We start from the raw sequence: 16,090 nt of genomic DNA, 5'->3' as shown, positions 1-16,090 counted from the left end.
CGTCTTGTCTGGATTGAGTCTCAGTTTGTTAGCCCTCATCCAGTCCATTACTGTGCCCAGGCACTAGTTCAGAACAGCCACTGCCTCACCTGGGTTTGATGAAAAGGAAAGGTAGAGCTGGGTATCATCTGCATATTGATGACACCTCAGTCCACATCTCCGGATAACCTCCCTCAGCAGCTTCATGTATATGTTAAACAGCATAGGGAATCCACTAGGTAGATCCATCCCCTTTCCAGCATGTAACTCCTCTGCTCAGGGAACTGCACTGGCTGCCTATTTGCTACCGGGCCAGGTTTAAGGTCCTTGTACTTGTGTACAAAGCCCTAAACAACTTGGGACCAGGATACCTGAGAGAGCGCCTTCTCCCTTTCCAACCTGCCTGGTCACTGAGGTCATCCGAGGGCATGTTCCTGATAGTTCCACATAGACCCATCTTCCGATTGGAGTCCACCAAGGAAAGGGCCTTCAGCGCGGTGGCCCCCCTCCTATGGAATTCCCTGCCTCTGGAGGTCAGGCAGGCACTAACTTTGTATTCCTTTTGGTGCCTCCTGAATACGTCACTATTCCAGGAAGCCTTTCCTTAATGACCAGCCACTGTTCACTGTACATTTTGCTTCTTTTAACATCTATTTTAAAGTGTTTTATTCCATTTTTATTTTATTTTATCTTGTACACTGCTCTGAAATTTGGAATGGGGAGCGGTATATAAATATTGTAAATAAAATAAATAAGTAAATTTAAAATTTCCCATAATGCCTCTGACGTAGCATCGCTCTGGGGGCATTTTGGGAAATTAAAATGGTGGCTAGGTTCAACCAACCAGCACTGCTCACCGTGCCGGGCTGGAGTTATTCTGGGGGAAAGGCAAAGCAAGGTGTCAGTGGAGCATAGAGTTGGTAGATGCTGAGCCTAGTATTAGATTGCCGCTGGGTAATGCTACACAAAAGAATATCATTGAACAACTTCCGTGCTCTGCTTAGGCTGCAAATCCAGCCACGCCACAGCATGATTTGCAGAATTATTGACGGTAATTGGTTCGAACAGACACCAGGACTTCAGTAATTCAATCAGGGCCATAACAACCGTGACCTCCGCAGATACGGCCCGATATCAAAACGGGATTCTACATTTTGATATATCATTGTCCTCTGCGCTCTTCCCCTTGATCACGTTCCCTTGGAAAGTCATCCACAATCTAATCTGGGGTGTTTTTTTTTTTACAGCAGCTGCAGAATATTATTTTCCCTTCTTAGGACTCGGCAGTGCTTGTGTGCCGCTGTCTTTTCATCAGCCTGCTTGCTGTTTCACTGCTACAGAAGAGATTAAGCTCTCATTGGTATTCGGAAGGCTGAACGCATGCATTCCTTTTGTTCTGGTCGTGGTGGGGGCAGGATTAAGACCTTTTAAAATGTGAGTCTATTAAAATGAGAGGTTGGCATTAACTCCTCTTTAAGCTTGACTCGCCAAGGAAAGGCTCGGTCAAATTGGTGGCAGCAAACCCTGGATTTGGCTTCCTACATGATGGTCAAGGGCAAACTCCCAGCATGGTTTTAGAGCAGAAGTGGATTCTTTAAACACACACACACACACACACACAAACAAACACATGGTTTTTCAAGGAAAGGAGAAGAAAACGCAGCAGTGGGTTGTGCAAGAGGAATAAGGAAAAATTGCCCTGGTGCCACTGCGTAGTAATGATGATAGCTCAAAGGAACATTCATGTTCAGAGGCAAAGTATCTCTGAATACCAGATGCTAGGAGAAACAAGAGGAATGCATTGCTCCTTTTACTCAGTGCTTGTAACCTTCCCATCTGGTGTCATGGGCCAGGACCTCAGACCCTTGTTCTCAGAGGACCCTGACTCCTTGTCGTCTGAAGAAGAGGCTTCAAAGTTAATGGTTCGGGGACGGGGTTTGATCATAGAATCATAGAATAGCAGAGTTGGAAGGGGCCTACAAGGCCATCGAGTCCAACCCCCTGCTCAATGCAGGAATCCACCCTAAAGCATCCCTGACAGATGGTTGTCCAGCTGCCTCTTGAAGGCCTCTAGTGTGGGAGAGGCCACAACCTCACCAGGCAACTGATTCCATTTTCTGATGTCCAGCTGGAATCTGGCTTCCTTTAACTTGAGCCCGTTATTCCATGTCCTGCACTCTGGGAGGATCGAGAAGAGATCCTGGCATGAAAAGGTGTCATGAGCTTCCACCTCCACAAAAAAAGCATAGGGTTTCGCTCTTCTGCATCCAGAGGAGATTGACTTGCCATCTTCAGATTCTGAAGAACCTGGCCGTGGAGACATTTGCATACCAGAGTCACTCCCATGTTGTCACAGCTTGTGGCTGATAAAACAGGCCAGGCCTCTTTAAGAGACAAGACCTCATTCGCTATAGAAGCTGAGCCAACCAGCTTAAAAGAAGCCAAACCTATTTAAGGCTTGGTCCTGACCTGCTCTTTGTTGGAGCAACATACAGACAACCCTGTCTGGCTTCCAGCCCTAGCACCACTCGGAGCTTTCCGTGGTGCTGATCTAATCCCATCAGGCTTCCCTGTGAAACCTGACCTAAAAAGACCCCTGTCAAAGATCTGACTTCCTAGTAGATTGTTGGAAACCAAGCTAAAGCAAAACCCAGTGACATAAAGCCTTTGCCACACACTGCATTGGCACGACTGAGTCACTGTTGGAACAGAATGCTGGATTACATGAGTCTTTGGCCGATTGAACATCCATATGTTCTTATGGAACTTCTGTCTATACCTGCATAGATCTGGCCATTCAGAGCGTTTATTATTTATTTATTTATTTATTTATTACATTTTTATACCGCCCAATAGCCGAAGCTCTCTGGGCGGTTCACAAAAATTAAAACCATAATAAAACAACCAACAGGTTAAAAGCACAAATACAAAATACAGTATAAAAAGCACAACCAGGATAAAACCATGCAGCAAAATTGATATAAGATTAAAATACAGAGTTAGAACAGTAAAATTTAAATTTGAATGCTGGAAAATACTGAGTACCATTGTAGCTATCAAATACTGTAGAATAATAGGTGCCATGACTACATACTATCAAATGAGGCGGGCAAAACATGACAGATACTATATGCCATTGCTTGTCAGTGATTAAATATTGTAAAATATACTAAATAACATGACACATCACCAATCAAATACTATCAAATAGTGATGATACATTTCATAGTATAAATACCAAATGCTCAAAGATCATTAAGCAGTCAGAAATGATGTGACCTCAAAATCCACATCAAAATATTAGGAGCAAATACATAATGGTTTTAATTTTTGTGAACCGCCCAGAAAGCTTCAGCTATTGGGCGGTATAAAAATGTAATAAATAAATAAATAAATAAATAAATAAATAAATAAAATTTCAGCTCTGAATCTGTGGTTCCAGCTCCCAGCCTTAAAGAACGGAGTGGAAAGTTGTGATAAGCAGAATGCTGCTTTGCCATCTTCATGCTGCTACACTCAAGAGACGCTCTTACCACGTTAGCAACCATTCCGGATGCAATTTCTGCACTATGAGTTTTGATTAGGTCCCATATTTAGACTTCTGCAGAAGCCGACGGAAAAGGAAGCTTATCAGCTTTATCACCCACTTACCTATTGCCACCTCCAAGAGATAGTGCTCTTATTGAACACTGCAGCGCTCAGTCGAAAACTAAATCATTTTATCCTAACATCAGTGTTTCGACTCTTATTTCCATACATGCCACCTTGCATCAACAAGAACCGGGCCTGTACTGTCATTCTGTTTGTGCTTTTTTTAAATCCATTATATTGTCCTTAAGGCACCCGGAAGAGAGAGAGAGAGAGAATGTATGGGTGAATGGGGTGCATGGGGTCTTTGAGTTGATGCATGTGTTCATGCGTGTGTTTGTTTGGAGTGAGTGATGCTGAGTGTGTGTGCACACGTGTGAGTTGGGGGGGGGATGATTTGGAGGTGATATTCCTATTAAATAATGCATTTTAGACCCATAGATGTTCCTTTCCAATTTGTTTGCTATAATTGGCGTGACGTATTTCTTGCACTTCAAAATAAATTTAGTAGTTTCAAGTTTTGTGCTTCTTATTTTTTCCAGGAAACATATGTTCTTAAAAATCAAAAGTTGGCATTTTTGGGGTGCTGGTGGTGGTGGTGAAAGTAGCTCACCTTGCCTAGGGCGCAAAATAGTCTGGCACCGGCCCTGGGCGTGTGCTTCTTTTCCTGAAAAAGAAGGATTCTATCCCATTAGGGATACTGGTAAGTGGGGACTTGGGTGGGAGAAGAGAAGAGCATTCCTCCTCCCTGATTACCAGGATGGAAAGGGTTGATACAGGAATGGGTTGTTCCTGTTCCTCCTCCAACAACCCTGAGTGTCTAGTAGTGCAAAAGGAAGGCTCCCCCCTCAACATAAGGTGCAATCGATGCATACTTAGACAGAAACACAGTCCTACAATTTCCAGCCTTCCCCAGCCAGCATGGCCAATGGTCAGGATCCAAAACATTTGGAGAGTACTACGTCGGGGAAAGCTGCACTAAGGATTCTGGGATACTTCCAGCTCATGCTGGGAGCTGGCATGTAGAAGACAGAGCTGGCTGGAGAACGCTGGGATTGTTTTCTGTCTAAACATGCATAGGATTGTGCCCTTAATTGCAACACAGGGAACAATTTCAAAGGGGGATTACAACTACAGAGAGAAGGATTAACTCTCCACATACTACAGGCAGTATCTCTCTCACACACACACACACACACACTCACACACACACACACACACACACACACACACACACACACATACCATGTATCCATCTATCTCTTTGAAGTGGTGTTGCTGGGAAATTGCTTGGCTGAAAAGTCTAGAGAAATATTTAAATTGGCACGAGAGAGAGAGAGAGAGAGAGAGAGGAGGGAGGGAGGGAGGGAGGGAGAGGGGGAGAGAGAAGTTGAAATTGGCTTATAGAGGGCTTTTATTTTACTTTTATTTTGGGTCCAAATTGCAGCATTATCCCCACTGTAGCTACACTTATACAGAGGACTCTGTTGCTCAGGAAGTGACTTATTGATCTCCAGCTCCGGGCTGAATCTGGCTAGCAGCTGCTGCTGTACATCACACCCGATCATCTCTGTGTCTCATTTCCATGAATTTCTAGTTTATCACACCTGTCCCATGCTCCAGGAGAACACCTGACACCTGTGAGAGCCATGTCACTTAATAGCTTTCCTAAAATGCCATTTGTTTAAGGTTCCACTCTTTAACCTTTTCCTCATGAGCAAGGAAAGCAGGAAAGGCTACCAAACCTTTCTGATTGATTTATTTCCAGCTTACAATTAACATTTTTTTTAATGCAGTTGTAGGACCGTCTGCACACACAAGTGCCTAGATACAGCAAGGTATGGTACTGTGTGTGCTCTGGTACAAGATGCAATGAACATAATTTCATTTTAATGTGCTCTGAGACGCAGAAAAATTATCGGAACACACCAAGTCTTTGGTCGTCTAGAAAAGAACTCAGAGCAGCCTGCTTTGCAATAATTAACAAGACCGGTAAATGTATTTTGCATGCCTCAGCCTAAATAGTATTACAGATGCTAGAAAAGCCACTGTGAAGCCTATGTAAGTAGTCAGCTAGCTAAAGTTGCAACCCCTCCCCCAGGGTCATCCTTTCCCCTCTGCTTCTCTTTTCACAGAGTATGGTAGGGTGACCGTATGGAAAGGAGGACCGGGCTCCTGTGCCTTTAACAGTGGCATAAAAAAGAGAATTTCAGCAGGTGTCATTTGTAGGCATGAAGCAGCTGGTGAAATTCCCTCTTCAGCACAACAGTGAAAGCTGCAGGAGCCCTGCCCTCTTTTGTATCTGGTCAAGATACAGCAGCCCGGTCCTCCTTTTCATGTGGTCACCCTAGAGTATGGCCAAAGCAAAACTTTGTGCCCATTTAAAATGCCTTTGCCAGTGGAGGCTGGTGGCTCCGATTCAGTGGGGTGGTGAATCCACTCAGAACCAGTCAGAACTCGAAAGTAGCTATCCAAGGTGTGAAGCTCCTTTAGAATTCTGACTGAAACCTGGAGTGGATTCACTGCCCCACTGAAATCGGAGCCACCAGCCTCCACTGGTCTTTAGAACAGGTGTGTACAACCTGTGGCACTCTGGGGAAAAGTTGGGCTCTGGGGGAAAGACAACTGTGAGCAGTGCTGGGAACAGGGAACCAGTCTGCAACCACTGGGCTTCAGCATTAAATAGGGAAAACTGTTCTTGTGATTGAAAATAAGAGCATTTTTAAAGGCATTTAACATTTTAATACTCTGCTCTTTAACAGAGCATATATACTTTAAATGCATTTTAATCAATCACTGACTGGCAATGATAATGTGATTTCCCAACATAGCACTGAAGAAAGCCTCCCTCTCAAATGACCCCAATGTCTACTTCTGAGCTGTCCTTTGCATGCCTGAAACTGGTTGCACTGGGGGTTACTTTTGAGTAAACACTATTCTTCCTTCCAAATGCAGCCTTGAAAAACTAAGAGAGGCCACTATTGGGAGAAAAATCCTACAGCCATATATCTTTCATAGACTTCTGTAGCAAAGTCAAAATTGATGGAGTTCACCACGGGCATCATACAGGAAGCGTAGGAAAGGATAGGGTGGGGGAGTTGGTAGACACTCCCATTTTCTGTATGGAACCCTGCAGGACGCCATCTTATTAAATGGCTACCTTAGAGCTGTCTTGGCAACGCTTCCCTCTTGGGTAACCTAGAAACATAATCTGTGTCTCATCATAGGTTGCTGAGGGCAACCGAACTGCTTGGAAATAGTCGCAGCAACACTGAGAAAAAGAATGTTAGGTTATCAAAGGTTTGCAGTCATAATTTCTGAAAATGATAATAGTGGCTTTACTCTCATGTCTGATGTTAATAGTCAAGACACAGATGAAAATGTACAATTGGATGATGATGATGATGATGATGATGATGATGATGATGATGATGATGATGATTTAGGTTGTGTATCTCTTTAACTACAGGGAAGATATCACTTCCTCAAGTTTTTACAAGGCTGAATGCAAATGGAAACCATGATGAAACATTTAATGGATGTTTTTCACCACGGACTCATAAAATAGTTGAGCTGGAAGGGGGCTATAAGGCTATCAAGTCCAACTCCCTTCTCAGTGCAGGAATCCACCTAAAGTATCCCTGACAGATGGCTGTCCAGTTGCCTCTTGAACACCTCCAGTGTGGGAGAGCCCACAGCCTCCCTAGGTAACTGGTTCCATTGTCGTACTGCTCTAACAGTCAGGACATTTTTCCTGATGTCCAGCCGGAAACTGGCTTCCTGTAAGTTGAGCCCGTTATTCTGTGTCTTGCACTCTGGGAGGATCGAGAAGAGATCCTGGCCCTCCTCTGTGTGACAACCTTTCAAGTATTTGAAGAGTGCTATCATGGCTCCCCTCAGTCTTCTCTTCTCCAGGCTAAACATGCCCAATTCTTTCAGTCTCTGCTCTTTCAGGGGTTTCCAGACCCCTGATCATCCTCATCTGGGAATCACCTAGTTAGTACCTGCATCCTTTTCTATGAAGGGTAACTTCAGCTGTTGTGCTGCATCAATGATGGACAAAAACCTATCACAACCCTAACTTTCTAAAAAGAAAGAAAGAAACAGGGAACCGCATTGCATCTGTTACTTCTAATACTGCATATAGTGGCTGCTCTTCATAACCGATTCTGCAAACTTTAGCTCGAATGCAAGGATCAAGTAGTAAGTAATGCCGGGGCGGGGACATTCTCTGCATAAAACCCTGGGTTAGTGAGGGGCTGGTGACTGCAATTTTGGTAGGGCTGTGATTCCATTCTGGGTTTTAATCAGAATCAGAGACACCTCTAAAGGAGCTTTCCAACGTGCTGAATGGTATCCCTAAAATGTCTTCAACAGCTGATTCTGACTGAAACCCAGAATGGATTCACTGCCAAAATCAGAGCTACCAGCCTCTACTGGATAGCTGCTGCCAGTCAGAGTAGGGAATGCTGGGCTAGATGGATATCTTCCAATCAGCCAAGACTGAATTTGCTGCAACCTTGATGAAAGCTAAGCTAAGCGGGTCTAGGCCTGATCAGTTTCTGGAAGGGTGACTACCTGAGAACCCCATGTACATTGATTCCTGCACGGAGCAGGGGGTTGGACTCGATGGCCTTGTAGGCCCCTTCCAACTCTACTATTCTATGATATGATTCTATGATATATTTTTCAGCTCAATCCCAAACATGTTTACTCAAAAGAACACACGAGTTCAAAGGGACTTTATCCCGAATAAGTAAACGCAAGTTTACATCCCTTGGGCCCCATTGATTTCAATGTGAGATTTTGGCACGTGCATAACCTTCTCCCATGAATATCAGTGGGATTTAGAAAGAGCCTTCCCCTGGCTATATTGTGCCCTAAATCATTCATCTTGCTAATATATTTTGAAGCAATAATATATTCTTAGCTCACCTACAAAGTTGGAGCATAATTACCACCAGCGACAACATTCCCCGCTACAGATTTTAACCAGAGTGAGACAATGCATTCAGCTGCTGCCGTAATTTGTCATATCAAGCTGTGGAGGGAAATAAAATGTAAAGATTCGTTTTGATGTTCATCAGCACTCTTGCAATGTCAATAAAAAGCAGTGTTGGCTCACGTAGAAAGAGCCTATGTCGGCCAATCTGGTTTCCCAGAGGGCAATGAAACTAATGCTCAGTTTTTGCAGCTCCGAAACAATCAAGAGAACTATCTTGTAAACATTGCAGCGCTAAGCATTATCCTGCCAAATTCAATACTTTACAAACTGTGTGTTATAAAAGCCCTAACTTCAACAGAATCTATAATTGGGAAGATTGTACATAAAAGCAATGATTTAGGAGATTGCACTCAAATGTTTTGCCAGCACATTTCAGTTTAGGGAAAGATGTTGGAACACACCCCAATCCTTCCCACCACACATACACACACACCTATTTAAAAACATAGTGGGAGGCCAGATCTACACAAAGCAGCATATAACACTTTGAAAGCGGTTTGAAAAGGGTATTTATTTATTTATTTATTACACTTATATACCGCCCCCATAGCCAGGGCTCTCTGGGCAGTTTACAGAAATTCTAAAAATTAGGATAAAAATGAGTATACAAAATTTAAAATTCTAAAATACAGAACATACATACATAAAGCATTAAAAACCGTTAAAAAAACTAAACATGTGGGTGATTAAGATGTGCCGCCATATGCCTGGGCAAAGAGGAAAGTCTTAACCTGGCACCGGAAAGATAGCGTTGGTGCCAGGCGAGCCTCATCAGGGAGATCGTTCCATCGTCTGGGGGCCACCACCGAAAAGGCCCTGTCCCTCGTTGCCACACTCCGAGCCTCTCTCGGAGTAGGCACTCGGAGGAGGACCTTAGATGTTGAACGTAGTGACCGGGTATATTCACATCGGGAGAAGCGTTCCATCAGGTATTGTGGTCCCAAGCCATGTAAGGCTTTATAGGTCAAAACCAGCACCTTGAATTGAGCTTGGAAACATACAGGCAGCCAGTGCAAGCAGACCGGAGCAGGTGTTATATGGTCGAAACTTCTGGTTCCCGAAATCAATCTGGCTGCCGCATTTTGCACAAGCTGTAGCTTCCGAACCGTCTTCAAAGGCAGCCCTACGTGGAATGCATTGCAGTAATCTAACTTAGAGGTTACCAGAGCATGGACAACTGAAGCCAGGTTATCCCTGTCCAGATAGGGGCGTTGCTGGGCCAACAACCGGAGTTTGTAAAAGGCACTCCATGCCACCGAGGTCACCTGAGCCTCAAGTGTCAATGATGGATCTAAAAGAACCCCCAAGCTATGAACCTGCTCCTTCAGGGTGAGTGCAATTCCATCCAGATCTGGTAGAACAACCCCCATCCTGTCAGCGGAATCACCTACTAACAGCATCTCAGTCTTGTCTGGATTGAGTTTCAGTTTATTAGCCATATATGTCATGGGCTCCAACTATTGTCAATACCGTTATAAAGCAGTAGTGTAGAACCTGCCAGAGATGCTTCAGGAACTCAAAATTAAACTAGTGTTTTTCATACAATCTTCTTTTATTTATGTATTTCATTTCATTTCTATATCACCCCATAGTTGAAGCTCTCCAGACGGTTCACAGACATTATGTGTGATGTAGTGGCGAAGGTGTTGGACTGGGAGTCAGGAGATCCGGGTTCTAGTCCTCACTCGGCCATGGAAACCCATTGGGTGACTTTGGGCCAGTCACAAACTCTCAGCCCAGCCTACCTCACAGGGTTGTTGTTGTGGTGGTGGTGAGGATAAGATGGAGAGGCGGAGGATGTATGCCGCCTTGGGTTCATTGGAGGAAAAAAAGGCGGGATATAAATGCAACAATAATAAAAAAAAATATATGTATGTATTTGGGGTCATGTGTTGTGGTGGGATACAGATTTAGAAGACCCACAAATGGTTTAGAAGACCCAGAAATGGTTTACTTTGTACAATAATAGTTCATATCCCCCATGCGTTGCTGCGTGTCTGCGCTCCTGCGGATCCCTCACGAGTAATTAAAAAATAAATCCCGTACCCATCTTTCTAGTCCTGCCCAGTTGTACCGATACACACGTGGAACCGCTGTAACAGGGCACACATGCTCCCGCAACAGCGCTTCTCTAATTGCAGTACAGATCAATCCCGTGTGCCCCGTGAGGGGTGATTGCGGAAGTGGGGAACCTTCAGGAGTGTGCCTCTTCCGTTGCAAAAGGGATACAGGTGCAGATTAGCTCTGGGTTTCGGTCAGAGTGGGTCAGAACTCTAAAAGAGCTTCCCAAGGTGGTTAGTGATCTGACCGCTTCTGACTGAAACCCAGAGCGGATTCACCACCTCATGATATTGGAGCTACCAACATCCACTGTATAGGTGGCATCCATGACAGAAGATCTCCCCATAAGACTCTATGAAGGCCACCTCTCTCCGTTGGACACATTGCAATACATCCAACTGTTCGTACAAATGTGAGATTCTTTGGAAACTTGAATATGAGTATCCACCAACCTTGCTTTCTTTAACAACCTGGCATGCAGGCTGGTCATGCTGTATGTGGGCAGCAAAAAGAAATCCAATCAGACAGTTCAATCGTTGAGCTCAATAATCTACGATAACACGCAGAAGCTTTCTTTAAAAACAGATGATTCCTTAGCAAGGATGCCTCCCTGCTGCTCAAATGAATACAAATGAGCTTATAGCAAATGATAAATGATAGTTTGGCATCATTGCAGTGAGTAATGATTTTCCAACGGACACTTCAGAAAGCATTCTCGTCTTCTTCCCCGACAATTAGCTGATCATAAGTTATTATCTATTTCAATTCATACCTGGCAAACGTTTTATCAATGCATACTCTCCAGTCAGTAGTCAGTATATCTTTATTGCACAGTAAAAAAAAAAAAAAGCAAAATTTTACAATGCATCAAACAAGAAAAAATGCCTCAATCTACACTATAATCTGATCCCAGAGTAGAGGCTACATAGTGCTTGCATGTACCACTGTGGTCACAGACACTTTTCTTGGCATTCACCAAGGTGTTCTACCTCTTCCACTTTCTGTTGTTGTTGTTGTTACCAGCACTTGGGAGCACTTCAAAGCAAAGTGAAGGCCTCCAGCGACTGGCATCTTCATTTCCCAGTGTGCCTCTGGGCAACCAATGGGGCTCAGATACATTCTTGGGAAATGAAAATGGCGGGTGGTTAGCCACCAAGAAAAAGAAGGGGGAGAAGAAGGACCCCTGTCACTTCAGTCTACAAGTTGAGAGGGGTGGCAAGGTCATTTGAGCTGAGGTCATTTGTCCTTTGTGACTGGCCATGGCAGCCGTTTTGTGGCAGCTTTTCCAATTGCAGAATGTGGCGATGGTAGGGTGACCATTTGGAAAGGAGGACAGGGCTCCTGTATCTTTAACAGTTTTATTGAAAAGGAAATTTCAGCAGGTGTCCTTTGTATATATGGAGAACCTGGGGAAATTCCCTCTTCATCACAACAGTTAAAGCTGCAGGAACTATACTAGAGTGACCAGATTTAAAAGAGGGCAGGGCTCCTGCAGCTTTAACTGTTGTGAGGAAGAGGGAATTTCACCAGGTTCTCCATATATACAAATGACACCTGCTGAAATTCCCTTTTCAATACAAATGTTAAAGATACAGGAGCCCTGTCCTCTTTTTCACATGGTCACCCTAGGCAATGGGTCCAAATAGGCTACCAAAACCTGATCTAATCCACTAATAGCAACCACCCCAACTATTGGTAATGTACCCTCCCATCTTTTATAGATGAAAAAATATCAGATAAACTGTTTTAAAGCTGTAGCATAGATCCTGGCAACGACATCTGTTGCAGCCGATGGCATCTCTTTCTGACCCTTTTATTTGCAGGTGCAAAACGTTGCTGCGGTACTCGAGATGTGATTGAGAAAGAGGAGGTCTGGAAACACCTCTTGGTTTATCCGCATCTGCTCCCTTCACTGGAAATATGTGTTAATAAAAAGAATATTTAACTCCGAAGCAGAATTCAATTCAATCTATCAGGCCCCAATGGCAGTTGCTTTCAAAGAAATTAGAGCATCAATATTTGTAATTTAGAGTCTCTTGCATGTATACGACAGAACAATAATAATAAAAAAGGAGGATTATTTGGGTATGCTTGAGGAAAGAAAGCCCGTGTAAATTATTCAAATACAATTTGTCTTCTAAGCAAAATACAAATGGCATTTACATCAATTCTCAACTGTTAGGAATTCAAGCTTCAGGGTTTGGCTGGAATGAGTAACGTAAGCATGCTGTGCCTAAGAGATGGATGCCAACATTCACCACCAGTGGCATGGTGTGGTCTTCAGTGATTTGCAGTTCCGAAACCAGACACCAGGGAAAAGTCATTAAAACATTCATCCTTGGGTGTTAAATTGGTCTCGATAACAATCCCCCTGCCCCATGGAATTCCCTGCCTCTGGAGGTCAGGCAGGCACCAACTTTGTGTTCCTTCCGGCACCTCCTGAAAACCACCTGTCAGGGATGCTTTAGGGTGGATTCCTGCATTGAGCAGGGGGTTGGACTCGATGGCCTTATAGGCCCCTTCCAACTCTACTATTCTATGATTCTATGAAAACGTCGCTGTCAGCCGTGGTTTATTTTGCACTGTTCCTTTTTTTAAAAAAAAATTAACGTGTTTTTATTCGGTCCACAGTGAATTCCACAGGTCGGATTTTTAGGCATCCAAACTCATTTTAATCCACCTCGAATTTCTGCAGCATCCCTATGATTGAACCTCCATGCTACTGACCTTGGACTCCTGTTTGCCTTTGCTTCTGGACTGTGTTTTGACCTCTGCCTGTATCTTGACCATTCCTACCTCAGCCTGACCCCACGTAACTGATAGCTTCTCCATGCTTCGACCTTTGCCTGTTGCTTTACTCGCTTTGGGATTATTTCCTTCATTGAGTCTGCTGCAGCCAATACAGGACACGGCCCCTGTAAGTGTATTGACTGATCCTTTATTCTGAGGAACTTGATGCTCTCAGGAGAAAATGAATCGCCTCCTGAGGTACCATCTGCCGACCTCCAGACCATCAACTCTGATTAAGCTTTCAGAATTGTGGACATCATTATCAGGGCCTACTCCAAGATACGCTCAGGTGGCTCCCTCCTATCTCAGTGGAAATTGCAATGACAGAGACCACAGTAGGCAGAACCAGCACTCAGAATACACACCAGGCAGCACTGTTTTAATTTCCCACAATATCCCAGAACGTTGGGGGCATTGTGGAAATTTAAAGGGTGCCAGCATAGGCCCTGCTACCCAAGGCATGAGGGCAGGGAGCAGACCCAATAATATCTTTAATTCAGTTCCTCATTTAAGCAGTAAATGAAATTTGATCTGATCATGGTGTAATCACTTAAAACAGCCCTAATTTATTTTTGCGCATCTTCTTGAGCTTGTGGGCCCATCCAGGGAATTACAGGAGCAAAAGGTTGCCTTTATCACTGCTATGCCTTCTTCACTGTAGTAATTTAGGGCTTAATGGAGCAAAAAGCAAGAGCTACAGGATTGAGTGAGGCTGCTTGGCTGACTGCGAATATTCATCACACAGATTTCAGTTTTGCCTGTGTTAATCAGAGGTGGACAGACTGGGCTTGTCTTTAATTCTGTGCTTGATAAATTGATCAGTGCTGTTTAAAACAATGGAGGGATTTTCTGGTGTGTGTGTGTGTTTATAACTGTCAGAGTGCTTTGGCTTCATCCATTGAGAAGTGTGTGTTTGTGTGTGTAGGATTGCATTGCTAATATCAGAATGCACCTAAGAATCTTTTTGATAGTGCATCTAAATACTTTACTGGAAGAGGAAGAATGAAGAACAAAGATTCAGAGAGGAGGATGCAAGGCAGAAAGGATATGCCAGCCAGATATCACCATGTTGAAGTCCGTTTATAGCAACCGCACACAAAAATGTTCTCCCAACCCATCGCTATTTCATTGTGTTAGACAAGATCTAAGAATAGAATCTCCTGGGGACCTGCACTCTTTGCTTTGTAAATTAGAATGGAGACAGCACAGATGGTCTTTACAGAGTTCATCTGAGTATCCCAGAAGGTCAGAAGGTTGCCTTATTTAACTGCACTGGTGAACTGTCATGATCCATAGAGGAACACTGTAACTCTGCAACTGTAGCATCAATACAGACTAGTGCATTCTCTTCTTTCCTTCTAAATTATATAAAGAAACTTCTCTCTGTGCTTGTTGAAGCATCTTATCTATATGGGATGTCATCTGCCATAAACTGATAGATGCCTTTGGTTGCAGAAGCCCAACATCAGATTGTGTCTGCTTTTGTAAACTTTGAAAAGACCCCATGCAAGAATATAAGAGCCCAAATGCTGGATCAGAGCAAAATCCAATCTAGTCCAGCATTCTGTTCACACAGTGGCCAACCAGATGCCTGTTGGAAGCCCTCAAGGAGGATGAATTCAAGAGCACCTTCCCAATAACGTTTCTCAGCAGCTGTATTGAGACGCAGACTGCCTGATACTGGAGGTAATGTATAGCTATCATGACTATAAGTGATTGATAGCCCAATTCTCCATTTATTCTGAATCCGTACCATGCTAGGTAGATGAAGAGAATAAAAAAAAAACTTCTCATGGAACAAATGAGTGGTAGGGCAGACAAAAGGAAAACAATAGATCACCTGGATATTATCTGTGAAGCATATATATTGTTCCAAATGGCCACAGAGATCTGAGGATTATATAGTGTGGAGCAGAGGTGGCCTCTTCCCAAAAAAAAACCTAATAGAGCGGCGAGGATTAAACACCATTAATCCTTATTTGATCTACTAATTACAGTGTCATCTCTTATTTAGGTCCTGATTACTGTTAACTTTTTCTCTCCCTTGCATCATGCACTCAAGTGTATTTCAAGTCTGATTAGGACTCAACTGAAAAGATTGGCTCATTTTTATGTTTTCACCCTATGTGATAATCAGGGGGTGGGGAGAGGAAGTTTTTGGATACATGTTTGTGAGTGTGCACCCCTTTCCAAAGATGTTACTGCCTGTTTGAAACGATGGCCGGTGGTGAAATTGGGGAGGCAATCTTGCTCTACTTATGCCATGTGGCAGCATGCGAGATTGCAGGATTTATAGCACGAAACCTCAGACTGCATAATAACACATGACCTTATTTATTGAAGTTAACAGCAGCCACGGAGGGAGGAGCATCAGCTGCAGTTCTAGACCCAGAGTCATTATAGGCAAAACCTTCAGAATGTAAATCCTGGGAGAGACCTAATATGTCTGAAGTTCTTTAATTGTATTACTTCTTGCTGAGCAATAGGCTGGAATACCACGCGCATGATTTCCCATATATTTCCCCTTCTTTCTTTGGGTTTTTTTTTTTTTTAAAGTGAATGCTGAACACTTGAGGGGCCAAGGAAATCTTTAAGGGGGCCAATTCCCAACAGCACCCCCTGATGCATAGGATGGTTATAAGCTATCATAGCTAACTCGACAAGCGT

General features: G+C 43.6%; 1 protein-coding gene across 1 annotated transcript in view; it reads right to left on the bottom strand.

The window, feature by feature from the left end:
• Nucleotides 1–16,090, bottom strand: part of PABIR2 (PABIR family member 2) — a 137,655-nt gene that overhangs the window by 105,550 nt on the left and 16,015 nt on the right. The gene's annotated exons all lie outside the window — the stretch shown is intronic.

This window comes from Elgaria multicarinata, chromosome 15 (assembly GCF_023053635.1).
Source record: "Elgaria multicarinata webbii isolate HBS135686 ecotype San Diego chromosome 15, rElgMul1.1.pri, whole genome shotgun sequence".
Taxonomy (NCBI): domain Eukaryota; kingdom Metazoa; phylum Chordata; class Lepidosauria; order Squamata; family Anguidae; genus Elgaria; species Elgaria multicarinata.
This window is presented reverse-complemented; position numbering and strand designations above follow the sequence as displayed.